This window comes from Macaca thibetana, chromosome 4 (genome assembly GCF_024542745.1).
Source record: "Macaca thibetana thibetana isolate TM-01 chromosome 4, ASM2454274v1, whole genome shotgun sequence".
Taxonomy (NCBI): Eukaryota; Metazoa; Chordata; class Mammalia; order Primates; family Cercopithecidae; genus Macaca; species Macaca thibetana.
In genome coordinates, this window is record NC_065581.1 from 46,018,001 (window position 1) to 46,042,335 (window position 24,335).

At 34.3% G+C, this 24,335-nt stretch overlaps 1 protein-coding gene across 5 annotated transcripts in view; it reads right to left on the minus strand.

The window, feature by feature from the left end:
- Nucleotides 1-24,335, minus strand: part of SUPT3H (SPT3 homolog, SAGA and STAGA complex component) — a 527,431-nt gene that overhangs the window by 235,147 nt on the left and 267,949 nt on the right. The gene's annotated exons all lie outside the window — the stretch shown is intronic.

Genomic DNA, 24,335 nt, shown 5'->3' on the forward strand with positions numbered 1-24,335 from the left:
AAAAATGATTTCCCCCATGAAGCTTTCCCTCATTCTTTTAAGGAAGAAGTAATTTCTCCCTCTTTGAACCACTGTGAAATTTTATAAAACATTACATCTTCATTAGTAGTATATTCATTCCCAAACAGACCATATCCCATACAAACTATATTCTCTCTATTGAGATAGAAGGCCTTGTCCACAGTACCAACCATAGGATTTTGCTTATGATAGGTGTTTAAGAAATGTTCATAGGCTGGGCATGGTGGCTCATGCCTATAATCCCAGCACTTTGGGAGACTGAAGTGGGAGGATTGCTTAAGTCCAGGAGTTTGAAACCAGCCTGGGCAACATAGTGAAACCCTGTCTCTACAAAAGCTTTAAAAACTAGCCAGGTGTGGTGGCCTGTGCCTATAGTCCCAGCTACTCAGGAGGCTCTGGTGGGAGGATCACTTGAGCCCAGGAGATTGAAGCTGCAGTGAGCCCTAATTGTGCCACTGTACTCCAGCCTAGGTGACAGAGTGAGACCTTGTCTCAAAAAAAAAAAAAAAAAAAAAAAAAAAAAAAGGAATGTTCATGAAACAAATCAATAAAAATCTGTATTTCTGCAGGGCCAAGTGCATTTCTACAGACAGTGTCACGTTATCAGTAGAAAAACTCAATAAACACAAAAGTAAAGAAAGATAGATCAAAATGACAAATAGCCCACACCTGAACTTTTTGTTTTGCCTACAATTTCAAGAAGTTTTTAAAAGGTGTATTTTGGGGGAAAAAATAAAAACTCAAAAACCATTTTGGAAAATAAAGAATTATATTAGTGAACCAAAACTGAGGAATTCCTAAAAACAGAAATTAAACAAAATCAGAAGGATAGAAGGACTGGTCAGGGGAAAAAAGAAACACACACATACACACACACACACACACAGTCTAAAATGTAAGAAAGACACGACTGTAAATACAACTGACTAATTTCAGTATTTTCAGTAGAGACAGAGTTTCGCCATGTTGACCTGTCTGGTCTTGAACTCCTGACCTCAAGTGATCTGCCTGCCTTGGACTCTCAAAGTGCTGGGATTACAGGTGTCAGCCACCACGCCCAGTCCTCTGGTCATTTTATACCTTCTTTATTCCTTTCATGCTCTACTGTTTACTGCTTTGGTTTTGTTCTCTTTTTTGTTTGTATATCTGCTGTAATTAAATTTCGGTCACATCAAAATACTCTTGACTTTTCCACTCTGCCACACAATTTATATTTCTGTGGCCTTAATTTACATTTTTATTTACTATATGTTTGTTAGCCAACATTGTAGTTGTTGTTTTTGACCATTTTGACCTTGAACCTTCATATTAGCGGACTGAAAAGACTCACACAGTATCATTACGGCTTTGGGGGGTTCTTAGTTTTATTATAAATTTACCTCTATTGGTGAGTTTTATACTTTCACATGTTTTCATTACAATGATTCTCACCTTTTTATTTCCTGTTGTAGCACTCCTTTAAGCATTTCTTGTAAGTCTGGTCAAGTGGTGATAAATTTCCTCAGCTTTTGCTTATCTGGGAAGGTCTCTTTTTCTCCTTCATTTCAAATGGAGAGCTTTGCTGGATACAGTATACTTGGTTGACAGGTTTTTGTTTGTTTGTTTTCTTTCCTTTCCTTTCCTTTCAGCACTTTGAATACAACATCTCATTCTTTTCTGGCCTGCAAAGTTTATGTTGATAAACATACTGATAGTCTAATGGAAATTTCCTTATATGTGACTCAAGTGTTTTTCTTTTGCAGCTTTTAGAATTCTCTGTCTTTGACTTTTGACAGTTTAACTATAATGTGCTCCAGAGAATATTTTTGACTTGAATCTAACAGGGGACATTAGTGATTTCTTGATCTCAGTGTCCACATCTCTTCTAAGACTTGGGAAGTTTTCAGCTATTATTTTGTTAAATATATTGCTGGGCATGGTAGCTCATGCCTGTAATCCCAGCACCTTGGGAGGCCGGGGGCGGGGGGAGGGGATCACGAGGTCAGGCGATCGAGACTATCTTGGCTAATACGGTTAAACCCCGACTCTACAACAAAATACAAAAAATTAGCCAGGTGTGGTGGCACACGCTGTAGTCCCAACTACTTGGGAGGCTGAGGCAGGAGAATTGCTTGAACCTGGGAGGCAGAGGTTCCAGTGAGCCGAGATCATGCCACTGCACTCCAGCATGGGTGACAGAGCGAGACTCCATCTTTCTCTCGCTCTTTTTCTCTCTCTATATATATATACACACACACATATATCTATATTATATATCTATACAATATATAATATACAATATATTATATAGATATATAATATAGATATATGTGTGTGTATATATAAAGAGAGCGAGAAAAAGATGGAGTTATATATAATATAGATATATAATAATATATCTATATAATTATGTTTATATAATATATAATTAATTATATGTTATATAATTATATATATAATATATATAAACTGTTTGTCCAACTCTTCTCCCTCTGACACCCTATAATGCAACTATTTGCTAAATTGTGTCCCATAATCTCATAGGCTTTCTTTATTCTTGTTTTTCCCTTTGACTGAGTTATTTCAAAAGACCTGTCTTCAAGTTCAGAAATTCTTTCTTTTGCTTGATTTAGTCTTTTGTTGTAACTCTCAGTTGTACTTTTTATTTCATTCACTTAACTCTTCAGTTCCAAGAGTTTTGTTGGTTCTTTTTAAATAATATCTCTTTGTTGAATTTCTCATTCTGATGAGTTGTTTCCTGATTTCATTAAGTGTTTGTTCTCTTGTAACTTGCTAAATTTCTTTAAGATCACCATTGTGAATTTCTTTTCAGACATTTCATTAATACGCTTTCCTTTGAGGTCTATAACGGGAGAATAATTGTGTTCCTTTGGTGGCTCCATGTTTCCTTGCTTTTGCATGTTTCTTGTATGCTTTGGTTCATAACTGTGTATCTAGTGGAACAGATAATTTTTCCAATTTTATGGAATAGCTTTCATAGGAAGAGGCTTTTTCCTGTAGATAGGTCCTAGGGTATTGGTTGGATATAATAAGATGGCTTTGGCTCTGAGTGAATTCAGTATCGTTGTCTCTGTACAGCTTCTTCAGCTGTTATCTTTGTCACTGATGTTTGTAACTGCCTCTGTAGCCTAGGCTAAGGAAGTGTGTGATGGTGGTGGTGTGGTTTTACTGGGGGTGGGGGTGATGGGCTAGGTGCATGGTGGTATGATGGAACAGCAGGTTGTGTGGCAGGCACTCTGAGGAGGTGGGCCATAGCTCAACTAGCTATTGAAGTGGGTGCAGGCATGTGTGGTAGAAGCGAACTTGCCATCTCTTTGGCAGTTTCACTACTGAACAGTTTGCCTTTTCCTTGGGATGGGAGGGAAATACCACATTGGTTTAGACATCGAGGTCTTGGTTGTTCCACTGGGCCTAGGCGCGAGGCAGCCAGAGTTGTGGTACTACAGGCTCCCATGTGAATGAGGTGGAATGATGGCATGTTCTCGGGGACAAATAAAGGTAGTGGCTACTGGCCCCCAGGGAAGGATGAACACTAGCAATGGATTTGGTTTCAAAAGCACTTTGTATCTTGCAACACTGCTACACAATTGATTTCCCAAGAATAACATTACAAATAAACCCAGACTGTGATGAAACAACTAACTTTTCAATGCCCAGACACCGATGAACATCCTCAAGCATCAAGACCATTCAAGAAAACATGACCTCCCTAAACAAACTAAGGCACTAGAGCTCAATCCCAGGGAAACAGAGATATGTGACATTGCACACAAAGAATTCAAAATAGTTGTTTTGAATAAACTTAATGAAATTTAAAATAACTCAGAGAAAGAATTCAGGATCCTATCAGATAAAATTAACACAGAGAATGAAATACTTTAAAAGAATTAAGCAGAAATTCTGGAGCTGAAAAATGCAACTGACATACTGAAGAACACATCACATCTCTTAACAGCAGAACCAATCAAGCAGAAGAAAGAACTAGTGAGTTCAGTGAAGACAGGCTATTGGAAAATACAGTCAGAGGAGACAAAAAGGAATGAAGCATGCCTACAAGATCTAGAAAATAGCCTCAACAGGGCAAATCTAAGAGCCAATGGCCTTAAATAGGAGGGAGAGAGAAAGAGAGTTCTGGGTAGAAAGTTTATTCTAAGGAATAATAACAGGAAACTTCCCAAACACAGAAAAATATATCAATATTCAAGTACAAGAAGGTTACAGAACACCAATCAGATGTACTCAAAGAAAACTACCTCAAGGTATTTAATGATCAAACTCCAAAAGGTCAAGGATAAAGAAGGAATCCTACAATCGGCGTAAGAGAAGAAACAACACATAAAAGAGCCTGAATACAACTGTCAGCAGACTTCTCAGTGGAAATCTTATAGATTAGGAAAAAATAGCATGAGTTATTCGAAGTGCTAAAGAAAAAAAAATGTTTATCCTAGTATAATATATCCAGCAAAAATATCCTTCAAACATGAGGCAGAAATAAAGTTTCTCAGACAAACAAAAGCTGAGACATTTCATCAACAGCAGACATGTCCTACAAGAAATGATAGGCCGGGAGTGGTGGCTCATACCTATAATCCCAGCACTTTGGCAGGCCAAGGCAGGTGGATCATTTGAGGTCAGGAGTTCATGACTAGCCTAACCAACATTGTGAAACCCCATCTCTACTAAAAACACACAAAAATTAGCTGGCTGTGGGAGTCCAAGGAGTCCAAGGAGGGCAGATCACTTGAGGTCAGGAGTTTGAGACCAGCCTGGCCAACATGGCGAAACCCAGTCTCTACTAAAAATACAAAAATTAGCTGGGCGTGGTGGCATGTGCCTGTAATCCTATCTACTTGGGAGGCTGAGGTAGGAGAGTCACTTGAACCCGGGAGGTGGAGGTTGTAGTGAGCCGAGATCATGCACTGCACTACAGCCTGGGCAACACAGTGAGACTCCATCTCAAAAAAATACATAAACATAACAAATAAAAATAAATTACCAGACGCATACAACCTACCAAGATTGAACCATGAAGAAATCCAAAACCCGAACTGGCCAATAAGAAGTAATGAGTTTAAAGCCATAACAAAATGTCTCCCAGTGGCTTTGCTGCTGAATTTTACCAAACATTTAAACAAGAACTACTACCAATCCTAGTCAAGCTATTCCAAAAAATAGAGGAGAAGAGAATACTTCCAAACTCATTCTACAAGGCCAGTATTATCCTGATACCAACACCAAAGACGCAGCAAAAAAAGAATACTACAGGCCAATATCTCTAATGAATATTGATTCAAAAATCCTCAACAAAATACTAGCAAACCAAATTCAACAACACATTAAAAAGATCACTCATTATGCTCAAGTGGGATTTATCTCTGGGATGACAGGATGATTGAACATATGCAAAGCAATCAAGGTGATACATAATATCAACAGAATGGAGAATAAAAACTAAACAGTTATTTCAATTAATGCTAAAAAAAAAAGCATTTGATAAAATTCAACATCCCTTCCTGACAAAAAAACCCTCAAAACATTGGGTATAGAAAGAACATACATCAATATAATAAAAGCCATATACAACATGCAACAGACCCACAGCTATTATCATACTGAATGGGGAAAAATTGAAAATCTGTCCTCAAGGATCTGAAATGAGACAAGGATACCCACTTTTACCACTGTTATTCAACAAAGTACCAAAGGTTCTAGCTAGAGCAATTAGACAAGAGTAAGAAATACAGGGCATCCAAATTGGAAACGAAGAAGTCAAATTACCCTTGTTTGCAGATGTTATTATCTTATGTTTGTGAAACCTAAAGACTCCAGCAAAAACTATTAAACCTGATAACCAAATTCAGTGAAGCTGCAGGATACAAAATCAACATATAAAAATCAGTAACATTTCTGTATGCCAACACTGAACAGTCTGAAAATCTAAAAAGTAATCCCATTTACACTAGCTACATATAAAATGAAATATCTAGAAATTAACCAAAGAAGTAAAGACTCTCTCCAATAAAAACTATAAAACACTGATGCAAGAAACTGGAGAGGACACATGAAAAAATGAAAAGATATTCCATGTTCATGGATTGGAAAAATCAATATTGTTAAAATGTCTGTGTTACCTGAAGCAATCTATAGATTCAATGCAATCCATATCAAAATACCAGTAACATTAACCACAGAAATTTTTTTAAAATGCTAAAATTTGTAAGGAACCACAAAACACCCAGAATAGTCAAACCATCCTGAGCAAAAAGGAAGAAAAAGAAAGAAGAAAGAAGAAGAGGAGGAGGAGTGGAAGAAGGGAGAAGTGGGGAGGAGGAGGAAGAAGAAGGGAGGAGAAGTAGGAAGGAAGGAAGGAGGAAGGAAACAAAGAAGGAAGGAAAAAAACGTAGAAGAACCATGATACCTCACTTCAAATAATATTACTGGGCTACAGTAACCAAAACTATATGGTATTGGCATCAAAACAGATTTACAGAACAGTGGAACAGAAAAGAGAACCCAGGAACTAATGCATACATCTACAGCGAACTCATTTTCGAGAAAGATGCCAAGAACATACATTGAGCAAAGGACAGTCTCTTCAATAAACAGTTCTGGGAAAACTGGATATCCATATGCAGAAGAATGAAACTAGACCCACATCTCTTGTCATATACAAAAGTCAAGTCAAAATGGATTACAGACTTAAATCTAAGACCTCAAACTATGAAACTATTCAAAGAAATCACTAGGGAAACTCTATAGGACATTGGACTGGACAAAGATTTCTTGAGTAATACCCCACAAGCACAGGCCATCAAAGTAAAAATGAACAAATGAGATTACATCAAATCACAAAGTTTCTGCTCAGCAAAGGAAATAATCAACAAAGTAAGAGACAACCCACAAAATGGGAGAAAATATTTGTAAACTATCCATTTTACAAGGGTTCGATAACCGGAATATACAAGGAGCTCAAACAATTCAACAGGAAAAAATCTAATAATCTGATTTAAATATGGGCAAAAGATCTGAAGACACATTTCTCAAAAGAAGACAAACAGTACACAAGTATTTGAAAAAGTAGTTTATAACTGATCATCAGAGAAATGCAAATCAAAACTAAAATGAGGTAGTTATCTCACCCCAGTTAAAATGGCTTTTTATCCAAAAGGCAATAACAAATACTGGTGAGGATGTGGAGAAAAAGGAACCCTCATACATGTTGGTTCGAATGTAAATTAGTACAACCACTATGGAGAACAGTTTGGAGGTTCCTCAAAAATCTAAAAATAGAGCTACCATATGATCCAGCAATCCCTCTGCTAGGTATATCCCAGAAGAAAGGAAATCGATATATTGAAAAGATATCTGCATTCCCATGTTTACTAGTCACAATAGTAAAGATTTGGAAGCAACATTAAGTGTCCATCAACAGAAGAATGAATAAAGAAAATGTGGTATATGCGCAATGAAGTACTACTATTCAGCCATTAAAAAAAAAAAAAAATGAGATTCTGTTATTTGCAACAACATACATGGAACTGGAGGTCATTAAGTGAAATAAGCCAGGCACACAAAAACTGACTTCACATGTTCTCACTTATTTATGGAGGCTAAAAATTAAAACAATTGAACTCATGGACATAGAGAGCAGACAGATGGTTACCAGAGGCTGAGAAGGGAAATGAAGAAGTGGAGGTAAAATGGGGATGGTTAATGGGCACAAAAAACAGAAAGAATAAATAAGGTCTAGTATGTGACAGCAGAACACAGTGACTACAATCAATAATAATTTAACTATAGATGTAAAAATAACTAAGAGTATAACTGGATTGGAATACAAAGCACAAATGCTTGAGGTGATGGATACCTCACTTACCCTGGTAAGATTATTATCCACTTTATGCCTGTATCAGAAAATCTCATACATCCCATATATATATATATATATATATATATATATATATATACACACACAACTATGTATCCACAAAAATTAAAAATTAAGAAATTAAATGAACAAATAAATAAAACCTTCTCTCCTGAACAAATCCAAAGAGAGTGAAATTGACAGAGAGAGAAAAACAATGCCTACATACTCTGGCCCCTATTTAACTTTTACACTTCGGCTCCTCCCATTTGATCCCTAACTCACTTCACTCCAGACATACTGATATTTCTCACTGTTTCTGGAGTACATTCCAATCTCAGTACCTTTATACTCCGTGTTAACACATGGTATTCTCCTTCACATTATTTAATTCTTTGCTCATATATCATCTTCTCTGAGGTAATCTAACATTATTACTCCCAGTCTTTGTCCTGGATTATTTTCTTCATAGTAGTTAACACTACGTGATATTATTTATTCATTTACTTATTGTCTTTCTTGCATACCAAAATATAAGCTCCATTAGAGCAGAGAATTTCTTGTATATACCATTACATCCCCAGTACCTAAAACAATGGTTGCCACATTTACCAATAAATCTTTGATGAGTGAATGAATGATAGAACTCCTCTGTGGCTAGAAATCACTATCCAATATAACTCTACGTTTTATATATACACTATAATTGAGGAAACAGGGCTATCATATCTGAATCCACATACTTATACGCCATTTTAACAGGGTTCTACCTTAAGAGTGGCAATAAAAAAACTGCAGTAGTTGCAGAATATTTCACTCTTGGGCCTGATAAAACATTGACGCAGAAACAATTCTAAAATAACTGCCTGCCCAGCAATTTCAGCCAATTTTTGAGCCTGGAAAAATTAGGGGAAAAAAACCAAGTGAACTTTCACTCAGTTACATGAAAGTGTAATGGATTAGTTTTATTTTATTTGGGCTTCTAAATAAAATAAGCAATTTAAATAAAGCCAATCAACTTGCAAATAAAGTGCCACATCTATGCATTTGACACACAAACTAGAAAATCCAGAGGAAATGGATAAATTCCTGGAAATAAACAACCTTGCAATATTAAATCAGGAAGAAATTGAAACTCTGAACAGACCAATATTGAGTTCCAAAATTAAATCAGTAATGAAAAGCCTACCAACCAGAAAAAGCCCCAGACCAGATGGATTAACAGCTGAACTCTACCAGACATACAAAGAGTTGACATCAATTCTGCTGAAACTATTCCAAAAAAAAAAAAAAATGAGGAAGAGGGACTCCTCCCTAACTCATTCTAAGAAACTAGCATCACTCTTGATACCAAAAGCTGGCAAGGACACAATAACAAAAAGAAAACTTCAGGCCAATATCTCTGATGATTGTAGACACAAAAATCATTAACAAAATACTAGCAAACCAAGTCCAGCAGCACATCAAAAAGTTAACTTACCATGATCAATTAGGCTTTATTCCTGAGACACAAGGTTTGTTCAACATTTGTTAAGTCAATAAACGTAATTCACTACATAAACAGAATTAAAAACAAAAACAATATGAGCATCTCAATATACACAGAAAGAGCTCTCAGTAAAATCCAACATTCTTTCATGATAAAAATCCTCAAGAAACTAGGCATCAAAGGACATACTATCATATCATACTACCAACATCATAGTAAAAAGGCGAAAGCTTAGAAGCATTCTTGTTAAGAATAGGAACAAAATATGGAGGCTCACTTTGACCACTCCTACGCAACATAGTACTGGAAGTTCTAACGGAGCAATCAGGCAAGAGAGAGAAATAAAAGGCACCCAAATAGGAAAATAATAAGTCAAATTATCTCTCTTCAGGGACAATAGGATTCTACACCTAGAAAACCCTAAAGACTTGACCAGAAGGTTCCTAGAAATGATAAACGACTTCAGTAAAGTTTCAGGATATAAAATCAACATACAAAAATCAGTAGCACTTCCATACATTTATAACATTTTAGCTGAGACCCAAATCAAGAACACAATCCCATTTACAGTAGTCACAGACACACAAATATCGAGGAATACATCTAACAAAGGAGGTAAAAAATCTCTACAAGGAGAACTATAAAACCCTGCTATAAGAAATCACAGAATGACACAAATGGAAAAACATTCCATGTTCACAGACTAATTAAAGAATCATTATTACTATTATTGTTATTATTTTTATTTGAGACAGTCTTGATCCGTAGCCCAGGCCGGAGTGCAGTGGCATTATCTCAGCTTGCTGCAACTTCCACCTCCCAGGTTCAAGCGATTCTCCTGCTTCAGCCTCCTGAGTAGCTGGGATTATAGGCACCCACCACCACACCTGGCTATTTTTGTATTTATTTAATAGAGACAGGGTTTCACCATGTTGGCCAGGGCTGTTTTTTTTTTTTTTTTTTTTTAGACGGAGTCTTACTCTGTTGCCCAGGCTGGAGTGTAGGGGCACAATCTTGGCTCATTGCAACCTCTGCCTCCTGGGTTCATGCAATTCTCTGCCTCAGCTTCCTGAGTAGTTGGGATTACAGGTGCCTGCCACCATGCCTAGCTAATTTTTGTATTTTTAGTAGAGATGGGGTTTCACCATCTTGGCCAGGCTGGTCTTGAACTCTTGAGCTCGTGATCCACCGGCCTCGGCCTCCCAAAGTGCTGGGATTGCAGGCATGAGCCACCATGCCTGGCCAAGATTCATTATCTTTAAAAAGGCCATACAGCTTAAAGCAGGGTACAGATTCAATGTTATTCCTATCAAACTACCAACACTGTTTTTACACAAATTAGAAAAAACTCTTCTAAAATTCTTACAGAACCAATAAAAAGCTTGAATACCCAGAGCAATCCTAAGTAAAAAGAATAGTCAGAAGCATCATATTACCTGACTTCATAAGGGTACAGTAAAAAACAAAACAAAACAAAACAAAACCATAGGTCTAGTAATAAAACAGACACATAGACTAATGAAACAGAATAGAGAAGCCAGAAATAAAGCCACACATCTACAACCATCTGATCTTTGACAAAGTTGACAAAACTAAGCAATGGAGAAAGGATTTCGTATTCAATAAATGGTGCTGGGATAACTGGCTAACTATAGACCTTTGTTGGATGCCTTTAGCTAGCTAGCCAGTTATCCCAGCACCACGCAGCAGAATGAAACTGGACTCCTACCTTTCACCATATACAGAAATTAACTCAAGATAGACTAAAGATTTAAATGTAAGACCTCAAACTGTAAGAATCCTAGAAGAATATCCATGAAACACCACTTTGGACATTGACCTTGGCAAAGAATTCATGACTAAATCCTCAAAAGCAAGTGCAACACACAAAAACATTGACAAGTGGGACCTAATTAAATCAAACAGCTTCTGCACAGCAAAAGAAACTATGGACAGAGTACATTAGACAACTTGCAGAATGTGAGAAAACATTCACAAATAATCCATGCGACGAAGGTCTATGTCTAGAATCTATAAGGAATTTAAACAATTCAACAAGCAAGCAACAAATGATCCCATGAAAAAGTGAGCAAAGGACATGAACAGACATTTCTCAAAAGAAAACATACAAACTACCAACAAACATATGAAAAAAATTCCCATATCATTCATCATCAGAGAGATACAAATCAAAACCACAATGAGGTACCATCTCATACCAATCAAAATAACATGCTGGCGAGGCTGCAAACGAAAAGAAATTTTCATACACTGCTGGTAGGAATGTAAAGTAGTTCAACCACTGTGGAAAGCAGTTTGGAGATCTCACAAAGAACTTAAAACAGAAGTACCATCTGACCCAGGATCCTATTAATGTGTATACACTCAAATGAAAATAAATCATTCTACCAAAAACCACACATGCACTCATATGTTCATCACAGCCCTATTCACAATAGCAAAGACATGGAATCAATCTAGGTGTCTATTGACAGTACATTGGATAAAGCAAGTGTGTTACATATATACCATGAAATCCTATGCAGCCATAAAAAAGAATGAAATCATGTCCTTTGCAGAAACATGGATGTAGCTGGAGGCCATTATCCTGTGAGTTAATGCAGGAACAGAAAGCCAAATACTGCATGTTTTCACCTGTTAGTGGGAGCTAAACACTGGGTACAAGTGATGTAAGATAGGAACAACAGACACTAGGAACTACAAGAGGTAAGAGGGAGGGAGGGGGTCAAGGGTTTAAAACTACCTGTTGGGTCCTATGCTCACTCCCTGGATGATGGGATCCTTCAGATCCCAAACCTCAATATACCCATGTAACAAACCAGCACATAAATCCCTTAATCTGAAATAAAAGTTGAAATTTTTTGAAAACTTAATTAAAAATAAATAAAAATATAAAAAAGAAAGTGCAAACATCTCTGCATTTGCACTAAGTGCCACGGGGAAAATGTGATTTGAAATTTTATTCTGTCCTGTCTCCCAACAACACAAAGATTTAAATATTTAATTAAATATTCTAAAGCATCTCTATGCACCCAGAAACAAAGTATTTATATACGCTTTTGCTATTGCTGGAATTTTTATTCAACATAAACATGTGTGATATTCTCAAATGATAGGTTTCAACCCATTTAAAGCCAAGGAAAAACTACATACTCCATACTACCTATTTCGTTTCTCCTTTTTTTACATCTGACAAAGTTCCTTTCAAACCTTTTGTATCACCTGTTCTAGAGACATAACTGAACATATTTGGTACCTCATTTCTAAGAACTTGGTTAATTTTAGAATGAACTTGATGATTCTGGAAAAAATTATTCAGAAATTATGGAAATCCACCCAAAAACCTGACTATGAGAAATGTAGCAGAAAGTATTTAACATTGTAATCAAAATTCCTTTCTACTTATCTCTTGCTTTTATATTTTTTCCACATTCATATATTCTTATCTTTTCTGTTAATTAAGACAACATGAATGACAACTTCATCTGGCAATTTATCTCCTGAATGAGATTCAGTTGAATACTGGATGATTAATAAATAGTTGATGAATGGATCAAAAGAAGAATGATAATTTTTGCTTGTCTGGGGAAAAGATATTACATGAATTATAAAACAACAGCTTATTAGATAGAAATAAAAAAACCAAAGGACATTAAAAACATCATAACTATTATTGAAAACAAGTCAATTTTGATTTTCCTATATTTAAAATGTTTGATCTTTAGGTATGAGAAACATACTTCTCTGAAAATTACATTTGGATAGTCAAACACTGAAGGTTGCAGTTCTATTAGAAATTACTTGAAACTTAGTTTCTGTTCCTGACTTTGTAAAGTTAAGCATAAATTAAATGCTCAATCTTAGCTACAGATTTTCATCTTATTAATAATATCATTCCCCATTTTAATGAGAGATACAAAAAATAAAATGAAACAATTTCATTATCTTTATTGGCCAACTTTATTTCTGATGTGCCAAACGCTTACTGTACAAATAAATTTTCTCTGAATTATATATACAGTTTCATTTAATTGTGTAAAATCGGATATTAATCTATACCTTTAAGCTTTATTACTAGGAAAACTGGGGCATTAAAATCATCCTTAGGAACTCATAGGAAATGGTAAACATATAATATTGCCAAGTCTCCCTTTTCAAAAATTAGAAATAATTCAAACATGCTCCATTCCTGGTCAACCAAGAATTTTAAATTTATAATACTTGCATGACTAAATGTGATTTTGTTCTATGACACAGAGACTAAGCAGACATAAACTAAATCAGCCACTTGGACTCATGGGTTGAAGTAGTTATGTACATAACAAAGCACTGGGATTTTAAGAATCTTGGTTTTAAAATCTCCCTCCAGCAATTCTTCCATCTCTACAACTCTAGGCTTCTTAAGAGTTTTGCTGCATTCAAAATGGCCTCAGCAATTGGTTCATAATGATGTCACATAAGTAACCAGAAAAACCGTGCATCACTGGTATTGAAAATGAGAGTTATTTATCTGTGAATAGGTACATGGCTAAAATACATTGAATGTAAATCTATTTCCATAATTATTAATAAATAAAATTTAATATTTAATATATCAGTAATAGTGAACACTAGGTGTCAGTGTAAGAAATGGAAAAATATTTTTAAAAACCTGTTGTTTCCAATCAGGTGTATAACAATAAAATCAAAAGCAGCTGTGACCACATTTACTTATAATTACATAATTCAGTTAACAAGCCAATCTTTCTTTCAAACAAAAATTCCTGTTCCAAAACCATCATGAATTTAAAGTCAGATTAAGCTAATTATTAGAAGTTACAAGTCTTTTGTAACCTCGGTTACACAAAGCATAGCAAATTTTTACTTTTAAGAATATATATTTGGAGAAAGTTCTACTTTTAGGAATTTTGAAATGTTAAAGTGTAGAACTATTATACTGCATTATTTTTGTTGGTTATTTTTCAAAATAATAATGTGGATGATTAATAAATGATACTGAATTTGAAGCTTTTCCCTAAACAGAAGTTTTTCACATAAATTTCAAGTTATCAAAAGTTAAGATGCTTAAAGGGTCAATTCACAAGAAAAGGGCACATGAACTTGGGAAGTAAAATTGCTCCTCTCAAAATTTTAGTACCTAGAAATTTTCTAAAATATAAATGCTAATATTTATATTAAAAATATCATCTAATAACTTTACCAATATTTCGGATAAAGAGTTTTCTCCACAGATTTTGAGGGTAAATGCTTTTAAAACACAAGTTTTAAAAAGATTATTATTAGCAATAATAATAAAAGGAAATGTCAACATCAAAACGGCGTCCCTAGTTTTACAAAGAAGCACTTCACAAACAATTTACAAATACATAGTATTACTTAATTTACACCTAATAATAATAATTTTAAAAATCTATACTCATTTTAGCACACTGGTCAATTTTGGGGGCTTGCGCTCTCTCTTTCACCTACCTATTTATCCATTTATCTGTTTCACCTCCCTCAAACTCCACATTACTATGTACTTAGGAAATCACGTAATTTTCAAGAATGCTGGGAAACTTCCTCATACAATATTCTTAAAACCATCAAGTTTGAAAAAGGAACAAAACAAAACATAGAAGTCGCCACCTAAATACACTGTCTTAGGACTCAAAGATCATTTAGGAGAATATTCAAGGATTTGCTAGATAAAAATAGGCGCTTTTAGTCAATGCTCTTATTTCAATGATAGTTAAGTTCTACCCAATTACAGAGATAAAATGAGAAGGCATAAAATTCATGGAAAAGCTTCCTAAGTCTCCAGGATTGAAATGAATTAAATTTAGATCACTCTGTGTCTGCAGGTTTCTTCTCAGGGACATAAAATCAGGTGGGAACTGACAAGGAAGGAACAGGGAAACTCATGTATAATAAATTATCTCAACTGGTTTTTAAGAATGTTAAGGTATCTAAGAAGATTGGCAATAAAAAGTAGAGGTAGGATAAATAGTGACAAAACTGTGTACGGTGTGACATTCTAAAGCAGAAAAGTGGCCTCACAAACACTGCATGCTATGAATCTTCAAGCTCTCTTTCTGTCTCTTAGTGTCTTTGCCTTTGACACTTTGTTATACCAAATGTCAAAAAAAATTTTGGCTGCCATTAATCCTGTTCCCACTGGCAAATAATGTAGACCAGTGTTAGGTCATTTACATACATTATCTTATATAATGCCTATGATGTAGGTAAAATCCAAGAGATGACTAAATGAGGACTTGGATTAAGGAATATGCTCAACACTATATAACTAGCAAGTTATGAAGCCAAGATTCAAATCCAGCCATGTTTGTCTCCAAAAAGATTCCAGTCTATAAGCATTTACCAACTCATGGCTCACAAACCCTCTGGGTTTTGCAAAAGTAATCAGCAGAGTCACATTTAGAACAGTGATTAGCAAATGAGAATATACCAAGTTAGTACAAATAAATGTACTAACAACTCAGTATCTCTATCAGTTTCTCACTCAGATAAATACTGACAGCTGTCATGGTGGATTTGATTGTTATATGATTTTAAATTCATTTATTCTCTGTGATACAGAATTTAATTTATACCCATACTGAACTATTGTTTACAGGTAGTAAGTATAAGGAGTTGAAGCTAAAACAAAAGAATATATAACAATTACACTAACTTTGTAAATTTGGTATCTTTCTTTACCAGAGTAAGCTGTATTCATCAAAAGGAAAGTAGAATTGAGTATATTGAGACATGGACTTCAAAATATCACATGAATGGAAAATATAGTAGCAAGTAGACACAATTTAGTTTGTTGTTTATCCATATCAGAAAGATTTTATGGCAAAATGCTTGCCAAGAGTAGCCTATAACATTTTCCTTTAGTCCACCTTAAAACAAAAGTAAAAATATATAGGTTTTTAAAAACATCCCATTAATTTCAAAGCATTATGTGTAAGAATTCCAAAAACAGCAGTTTTGTATCATTCTAATAAAATTAAATTTCAATCTATATGTTACATTTCTTATTTCAGTGATGTTCTTCCCTTTTATAATCAGGACTCAATTTTTCTCTTCCCAGGATTCCTCAGTATCCTCTTGGGTGGTGTAACCCATTTCACTTGTAACCAGGTCTCTTTGCAGGCAAACACAGTATCTCCCTGAAATGCCATTCCCCTTATTCTAAAACCCTTCTTCTGCATCTCTCATCAGATTTTCAAATTCATTTCTAAAACCATCATTTCTCTCCCAAATCTGTCCTTTCTGACCTATTTCAATTCACAAATCTGTCATTCTCCCAATTGCTTAGGAAATATCTCTGACTTGCTCTCCCTTATCTTTTATTTAACCTTCCTGGCTCTGAATTCCTGAACCCATGAAATCTTGCATATTGCAGCTCTACATTTTTTTAAATCTAGGATGTGTTAGTTCAGAATCTGTAACCGTGCAACTTAGAGCTAGTAACATCTTTTGCCTAAATACTGCAATATCCTCCTTATAACTGACCTCTCCAGAAGCATCATCTTGAGTCTTTCACAGTTCGATATAAAATAGCCAGGTTATTCTATCCACTTTACTTACTATGCCACTTGCTAAAATTTTTAATAGTCCCCAGCTGTCTATAGAATTACATACAAATTACTCAGTTTGAAATTCAGTGACCTTGAAAATCTGGTCCCAAGTGTCTTTTTCATCACCTTTCTCCATCATACAATTAAGAAACATAGATCATACTACAACTGGAAACCCATATGCCTTGATCAGAGGTGATATCATATAAACCAGTAGCTGAATTTGGTTCTTGGCATAAAATGCAAAAGCTCTGCAATATAGCTGACTAAATTTTAAAATAGGCATTCCACTTCTGACAACATCATTCACATCCATTCTGAAATCCAAACAGGGGGTTAGCCATTAATCATTACTATGTAACTTATTATTCACACAAAAATATTATACTTACCGAAAACAAAGAAGCAATTGGTTTTGAAACTCAGTGTAAATAAAAGGATAATTTATTAATTACCATTCTCTCTTTTGGAGAACAGCCATTAGGTCTTTAATACTGACATAGATAAATAACTTCCTTCTTGTCTTATAAAAAACTTTCATTTCCTGACTAACATAAATGAGGACAAATAAATTAAATATGTTAGAACTGGGAAACTGAATTCCAGTATTTTCTTTATTCTCACAAAAGAGGCATTTGAAAATATCCCCACCTGATCTCTGATTTTTATGAAAATGCAGGGACTTTTTTATCCACCATGATAGAAAATACCAAAGTTATTTAGAAAAAGAGTATTAATACTTTTGCTTTTAACCAAAAAAACAAATTAAAAAATATTGAGTTCCTACTAAATTTAATGTACTCATTGAAACCTTATTCTTATCAGTGAAATCAACTGCTTGCGTATTTAGAAAAAAGGGCAGTATTTGATTTTTAAAGCCTGCCGTAGACAAAATAATTGAAAAGGATAAAGCTGAGACTTTTATGATGGGAGTAAAAGTTAACTAATGAAAAAAACTATTATTCTTTTAAGTATATATGAACCATAAACATTTTATTAGGAATACAGTTATTTTACTTCTTGTATTATCATCAAATCTTACATCAAGTCTATTGATCTTCTTAATAAAAACAGTCTACAAAGAGAAACTTCAGTGCTCAAGGAAAAAGATTCTACTAAAACTCCTCTTCTTAAAGTTTAATACCAAAGCAAGCAATAATATGGTTGATTTCTGGAAAGTTCACAATATTTTAAATATCCTTTTCAAGTATGTTTAAATTTCTTCTTTCTTATATATTGAATTACCTTTGTCCAGTGGTCTATCAAATGATTCCTATTTTAATGTTATGAAATTATAACTTACGCCTACATTATGTTTTGTTGGCCATTAACACCATTTCATATGTTAAAGAATGCTATTCTTTCTCTCTGCAAACTTCAAATATGATAAATATTTATCACAGACTTGAAACCGAATTTGTATTTTCCATACCAAAAGAAGATTGTGCTTTACCTTTCGTGGCACTTCTCTTTTTCAATCACTTCTTTTTCAACCACTCTTCACTAACTCTTTGCAAAATGTAAATACTACTCTGAAAACAATATTCTTTTTACTGCAGAGAACCACAGAATACTCAGAATTAGAAAGGACCTTACAGACATACAGTAAATTCAGTAAGGTAAGTATCCACTAAAAAAACAGCTTATTTTCTCTACTAAGGAAATCCCCAAACTGTCTAGAGAAGAAATGGTTTGAATTCCATATCTGCTGCTTATAAGCTATGTGACTGCGGGCAAGTTGCTTAATCTTTCTGTTCTTCAGTTTCTAAACCTATAAAGTGAAGAGAGTATTTTCTAACTCTCTAGGTTTACTGGAAGTAGTTAGTGAAATGTTTCTTATGAGTGATGCCACTCTGCCAAAGAGATACAAACACAGAAAGTTTTAAAAACATTTTTCCCTTAATTCCTTAAGGATATTTGCTAAATTATGGAATCTTTATATACAGTTTTGGGGAGAAAAAGGTTTTGGTCATTTAAAAGTCTTTGGTCATTACAGTTTTGGGGAGAAAAAATTTTTGGTCATTTTTATATAAATAAAATATAAATTTTATATTTTATGTTTTATATGGCTACAAATATCAATAAGCGTACTGGGCTAAATAAAACAGAGTGATGTTCTCGGCAACCAAAAAGTTAGGAGGCTTTTGATATTTTAATATATATTTTCTGGAACATACTTTACATTATGTTTTACTTGTAAAACAACGAGATAACCTATAATTGTGTGTATTTGTGTTTTTAGCAATTATTTTATCTCAGCTCTACACTGTCACAACTTCTTGCTGTTTCTTATCAGCATGTGCCTGATTAATTGCCTTGGCCTTTCCCATTCCATTTTCCTCCTATTCTACTGCAAAAAAACCCAAAAAACACATAAAGAAAGTCTTAAATACATTCAGGATACTGAGCATGATTTTTACAGTATTTGTGCTGATGTTTATTACTTAATGTCATATTCTTAGTTAAATTAGAAGTGCAAAGTTAGTAAAAATTTTACTGATAAACATCATTTTCAAAGTTAGTCTTAAAACATCCTGAAGATGTTTTCTTAAGCCTTTCTAATTGACATATTTATTTAATAGACTTTCTCTTTCCATTTGATTACAAAATTTGAAGTTGGCCAGGTGCGGTGGCTCACGCCTGTCATCCCAGCACTTTGAGAGGCCGAGGCGGGTGGATCACCTGAGGTCAGGAGCTCTAGACCAGCCTGGCCAACATGGTGAAACCGTGTCTCTACTAAAAACACAAAAACTAGCCAGGCGTGCTGGTAGATACCTGTAATCCCAGCTACTCGGGGAGCCGAGGCAGGAGAATTACTTGAAACTGGGAGGTGGAGGTTCCACTGAGCTGAGATCGTGCCATCGCACTCCAGCCTGGGGAACAAGAGTGAGACTTCGTCTCAAAACAAAACAAAACAAAACAAAAAATTGAAGTCAATTTTATTCTAGTGCTTCAGATATAAATACCTTTTGAATTTCAGATTTTATACATATACTTAGAGTTTCATAACAACTAGTAGAGAAGTCTCTGAGGACAGTTAATATATGCTTGGGAAACTAAGAATGTGATTTATAAATTCACTCAGAGATGTGAGAATAACTAGAATTGAAATTATCAGCATAAATAATTTGTTCCCTAACACAATGTAGTAAAATAACACCCCTAATAAAACATCACAATGGATGTGAAGAGTTCATATCAGAATCTAAAGGGATAAAAATACATATTTTACAAAATAATTATATGTTCTTCAAGGGTAGAAAAATATATAATACTGAGATCTGAGAAATAAATAAAAGTGCTAATTATATTTTTATAAAAAATAGGATAAAGCCAAGCTAGGTTAAAATTTCATAAGTTAAAAAGCTATATAGAAATGTTTTTATTTAAAACCTGGAAAATGGCCTATATATACAATAAAATAATATAAGCAAACTCTTTAGAAGATGGCCTCACACATAGTAGATATTTACTAACTGTTATTTTCTTCTTTTCGGCAGAAACTTAACACTAATCAAGACTAACGGCAGCAATGGGGAAAGAAGATGTGGAGTTATGGATAAAGAAAAGACATTCAAAGATCTTGGAAAAAGAACTGGAAAGTGGAAGTTTTAAACAATCTCTTAGTTCAGATACAGAGGAGAAAAGAAAAACTGATAAATGAGAATAGAATACTTGGAAAACATCTGCCAAATCAAAAAGCACAAAAAGTAAGAACAAAGAAAGAGAGAGAAAACTTGATGCATGCTAATCAAGAAGAACAGTTACTCTCCTCAGATATGTTTATTCTTCATTACTTTTTGTAATTCAAGATTATTAATAATCTCAAAAATAATCCAGAGAATAGATTCACATATGAAAGCATAGTTCAACAGACTGAATGGCTTACTAGTTGTCGGGTAGATTCACACAGAAAAAAATCTAATATGATTTTCAAATGGAAGGTTAGATAATTATGTTCTATGCATAAAACAAATTATATTCTACACATATTTAATAGAGTAGCAAAAGCAGCCACACAGTCATCAGAAATCATGACAGTTTTTGAACTTCATTTAAAATTGGATATTATCAAAAGCATAATATAGACTCAGTCACACAATTTCAAGTTGGCACAAATCTCCGCCTATCACAATTAAGACATGCAATTCAATCTGGAGAGTGGGAGTTTTATAAAAAGTTTGCATCTCTCTGGTAAATCTGAAATACTTGGAACCTAAGCATTTATGAGAAATTTTAGCCTGAACTGAAACATTCAGCACAGATTAAAAATCCAAGCACAGCACAGGATACAAGTGGCTAGAACTTAGCTTAAGTCAAGGGATAGGAGTCTAGCAGACCAGTGGGGAAAAAAAAGGAAGAACCTTTAGGGAGAAAAGCCTGATGCAAGAAAAGAAACACAAATGGAAAGGTGAGAAGATGCTATTTTATATCTATGCTAAGAAAACCAAGTAACATAAGACAATACTTGTAATTTACTGGAAGTGAAAACAATTTATGCTCCGAAATTCTGTGACACTGAAGTAAAGACTGCTTTTCAAAATGAATTGGTTAGTGGGATACACTACAGTGGGAAAAAAATATGTTAAGAGTGGGAGAAAAGACTGGGAATTCCTTCCCGGTTGGTCTTCTGTGTCATGCCTTTAGCAAACTCTCCATGGCAACTGATAGGGAAAATGTAGCATAAGAGGCATTCTACAGAGAATATGCCCATTTTAAAAACTAAGTATCAGTCAATAGTTACTTATTATTTTTTTAAAAAGACAAGTGTATTTATTGATGCATAAGGTAGTAACATATGAGAGAAAATAAGACTAATTTAAGTAGAAGATATTAGGAGTACTCAATTACAAACAAGTAGTGCTATACAGAAATAATCAGGAAATTTTCCATAATAATTATTCATAAGAAGTAAACATGAAGAAAAGTAATCAGATTTTACCAACACAAAATGTTCTATTTTGAACCACTCTGTACGCGGATGTGACCATACGTGTGTGTTTTCCCCAAAGCAGGTGTGTTTTTAGTCTGTTTATTCTAAACATGTGCTTAATTTACTCCACAGTACCAGATAGAAAGGCCAAGAATTTCTTCCCAGATGGTATTTGTGGACTACTTCATATCCCATTCATGTAAACACAGAGTGTGTTCCGGTTTGCTGAACTACATATACATGCTCTGGCTTAGTACAAAGTATGAATGTTTAGTTAGCAAGAAACTGTTTCCATCCTATGATTCATTAGGTCCCCATGGTACCCCTGCTTCCTTTATTTTATGCAATCACAAATTATATTAGTTTGTCCTATTTTGATAACCCTCATAATTGAAGTTCTACATAGGAAACTTTATTACTATTTTAAAACACACCCATAAAACATTACTGAGGTGGCATAAGTGACAGCCTCACAGAACTGGTGATGAGGACAGAACAGAGCTTTGCATGAACTGCTTCTACCAGGGAAATTAAAAAGCATTACAGGAGGGAGGGGTGAATTCAGTGCATTTTAATCCACATGGGAGATTAAGCCATAACTCTTCACATATACAAATTTGTTCTTCATTACTTTTCATCATTAAGGAGAATTAGCTAAACATGAGAAATTGGTTCTGATGTGAAAACTAGTATAATCAACTGAACAGCTTACCAGTGACTGGTAGATTCATATAGTGAAACTCTAATATGATTTTTAAGTGGAATGGTAGATAATTATATTCTATGCATAAAATGTAGTGATTCTTTCGATATTTAACTTTGAATGAACAGAGAAATGAAAGCAGCCATACAGCCATCTGAAATCATTACTTTTTGAACTTGAAAGAGATATGGACAGCATCATAATACCAATTCAAACATAATTTGCACTTGGCACAAATCTCTATTTACTTCAAATGTGATTTAACTCAACCTGGAAAGTGAGGGATAAGGAAGCTTAGGATATGAAAAAGTTTGCATCTCTCTGGTAAATGTGAAATTCTTGGAAATTTTCTAATCAATTTCTCATCTCAATCATGCCATGAAATAGCCCCATTATTAATAACAATAGCAACTATTACTACTGTTACTAGTAACCTAGAGAAGGGATGCTCTTAATGTTCCAGGAATCTCATTAAGTCCTTCACATATATACATATATATATTATATATATATACAAAATCTTTCTGATGCTTTATAACTACAGTAAAAAGTAATTAGCATTGCAACATAACAAAATAAGAAAACTAAGAGTTTGAAACCTTTCTCTAGTGAAAATTTCTAATTTGTATTGCATTGAATCATATCAAATCACCAATATTCAATCATTTATAGCCTGTAAAAATGTCAATTTCATTTGGCTCAAACTTATACAATGGTTGGTTTAAATAATTTCTCAAGTGTAATTCAACTTTAAAATTCTATAACTTTATTGTTCTAATTTGTTCCTGTAGTAAAATTGAAAGCATTATATAGATTTTAGATGACATATTTTCATTATTTAACATACTTTACAATCTATGTGCAAAACTTCAGGGAAGAACAGTCAATTCAGGCCTAAGACATCCACAACTTAACAAGTGGAAAAGAGTGGAAGAAGGTGAAATTACTTAAAATGAAGCACAGGCCTAGGTGAAGCACTGGATGAGAATTACGGGTCAGATGAGAGGATATAGATTCCACATGGGAACAACAGGTCAAAGAAAGAGGAGACAAAACAAATGATTTAAGTAAAAACTTCTAAATGTAGTTTATTGCCAGTCTTACTGTAGTATTCCCCAACGAAACAATATGTACCTACTGCCAAAATGATCTAAAACATGTCCATTATCATTGGCAGTTGATATTCAACAAAATATCAACACTAGATATTCAATAAAAATCTGTATTGACTAAGGGAGGTATTTTTTTTTTAATGAAAGTATATCATAATAAGCCTTGTCAAAAACACAGCTGTACCTACTTTGAGGCGCTATATTCTATTCTGATATATATTAGGAGATAACAGCTAGAAATATATTTATCCATAGTCTCAAAACAAAATTTTGAGGAGCCAAAAGGACTGACATAACTGATCCTAAAAAAAAATGCTGTAGGACAAAAAGAGTGTAGTATAATATATATCAGGCATCAATCTTGTGGAACTTGTTATCCTATACATAGTGAAATGATGAAAAGATAATACTGATCAAAGATGGACTTCAAAAATTTTTGACTGACAGAAATATACAATACACAAAGGATCAAACAGGAACTATTCAGGTTGAATTTGGGGCTGGGATCTCAGAACCCCACTTTCTTCTCTTCCTCAAATAGGAGGTATCCCTGAACATTCTTTTGAATACTGGTGTTTCATGGACCATGCTAATTGAAAGCCACCGCTTTAGTCAGGAAGT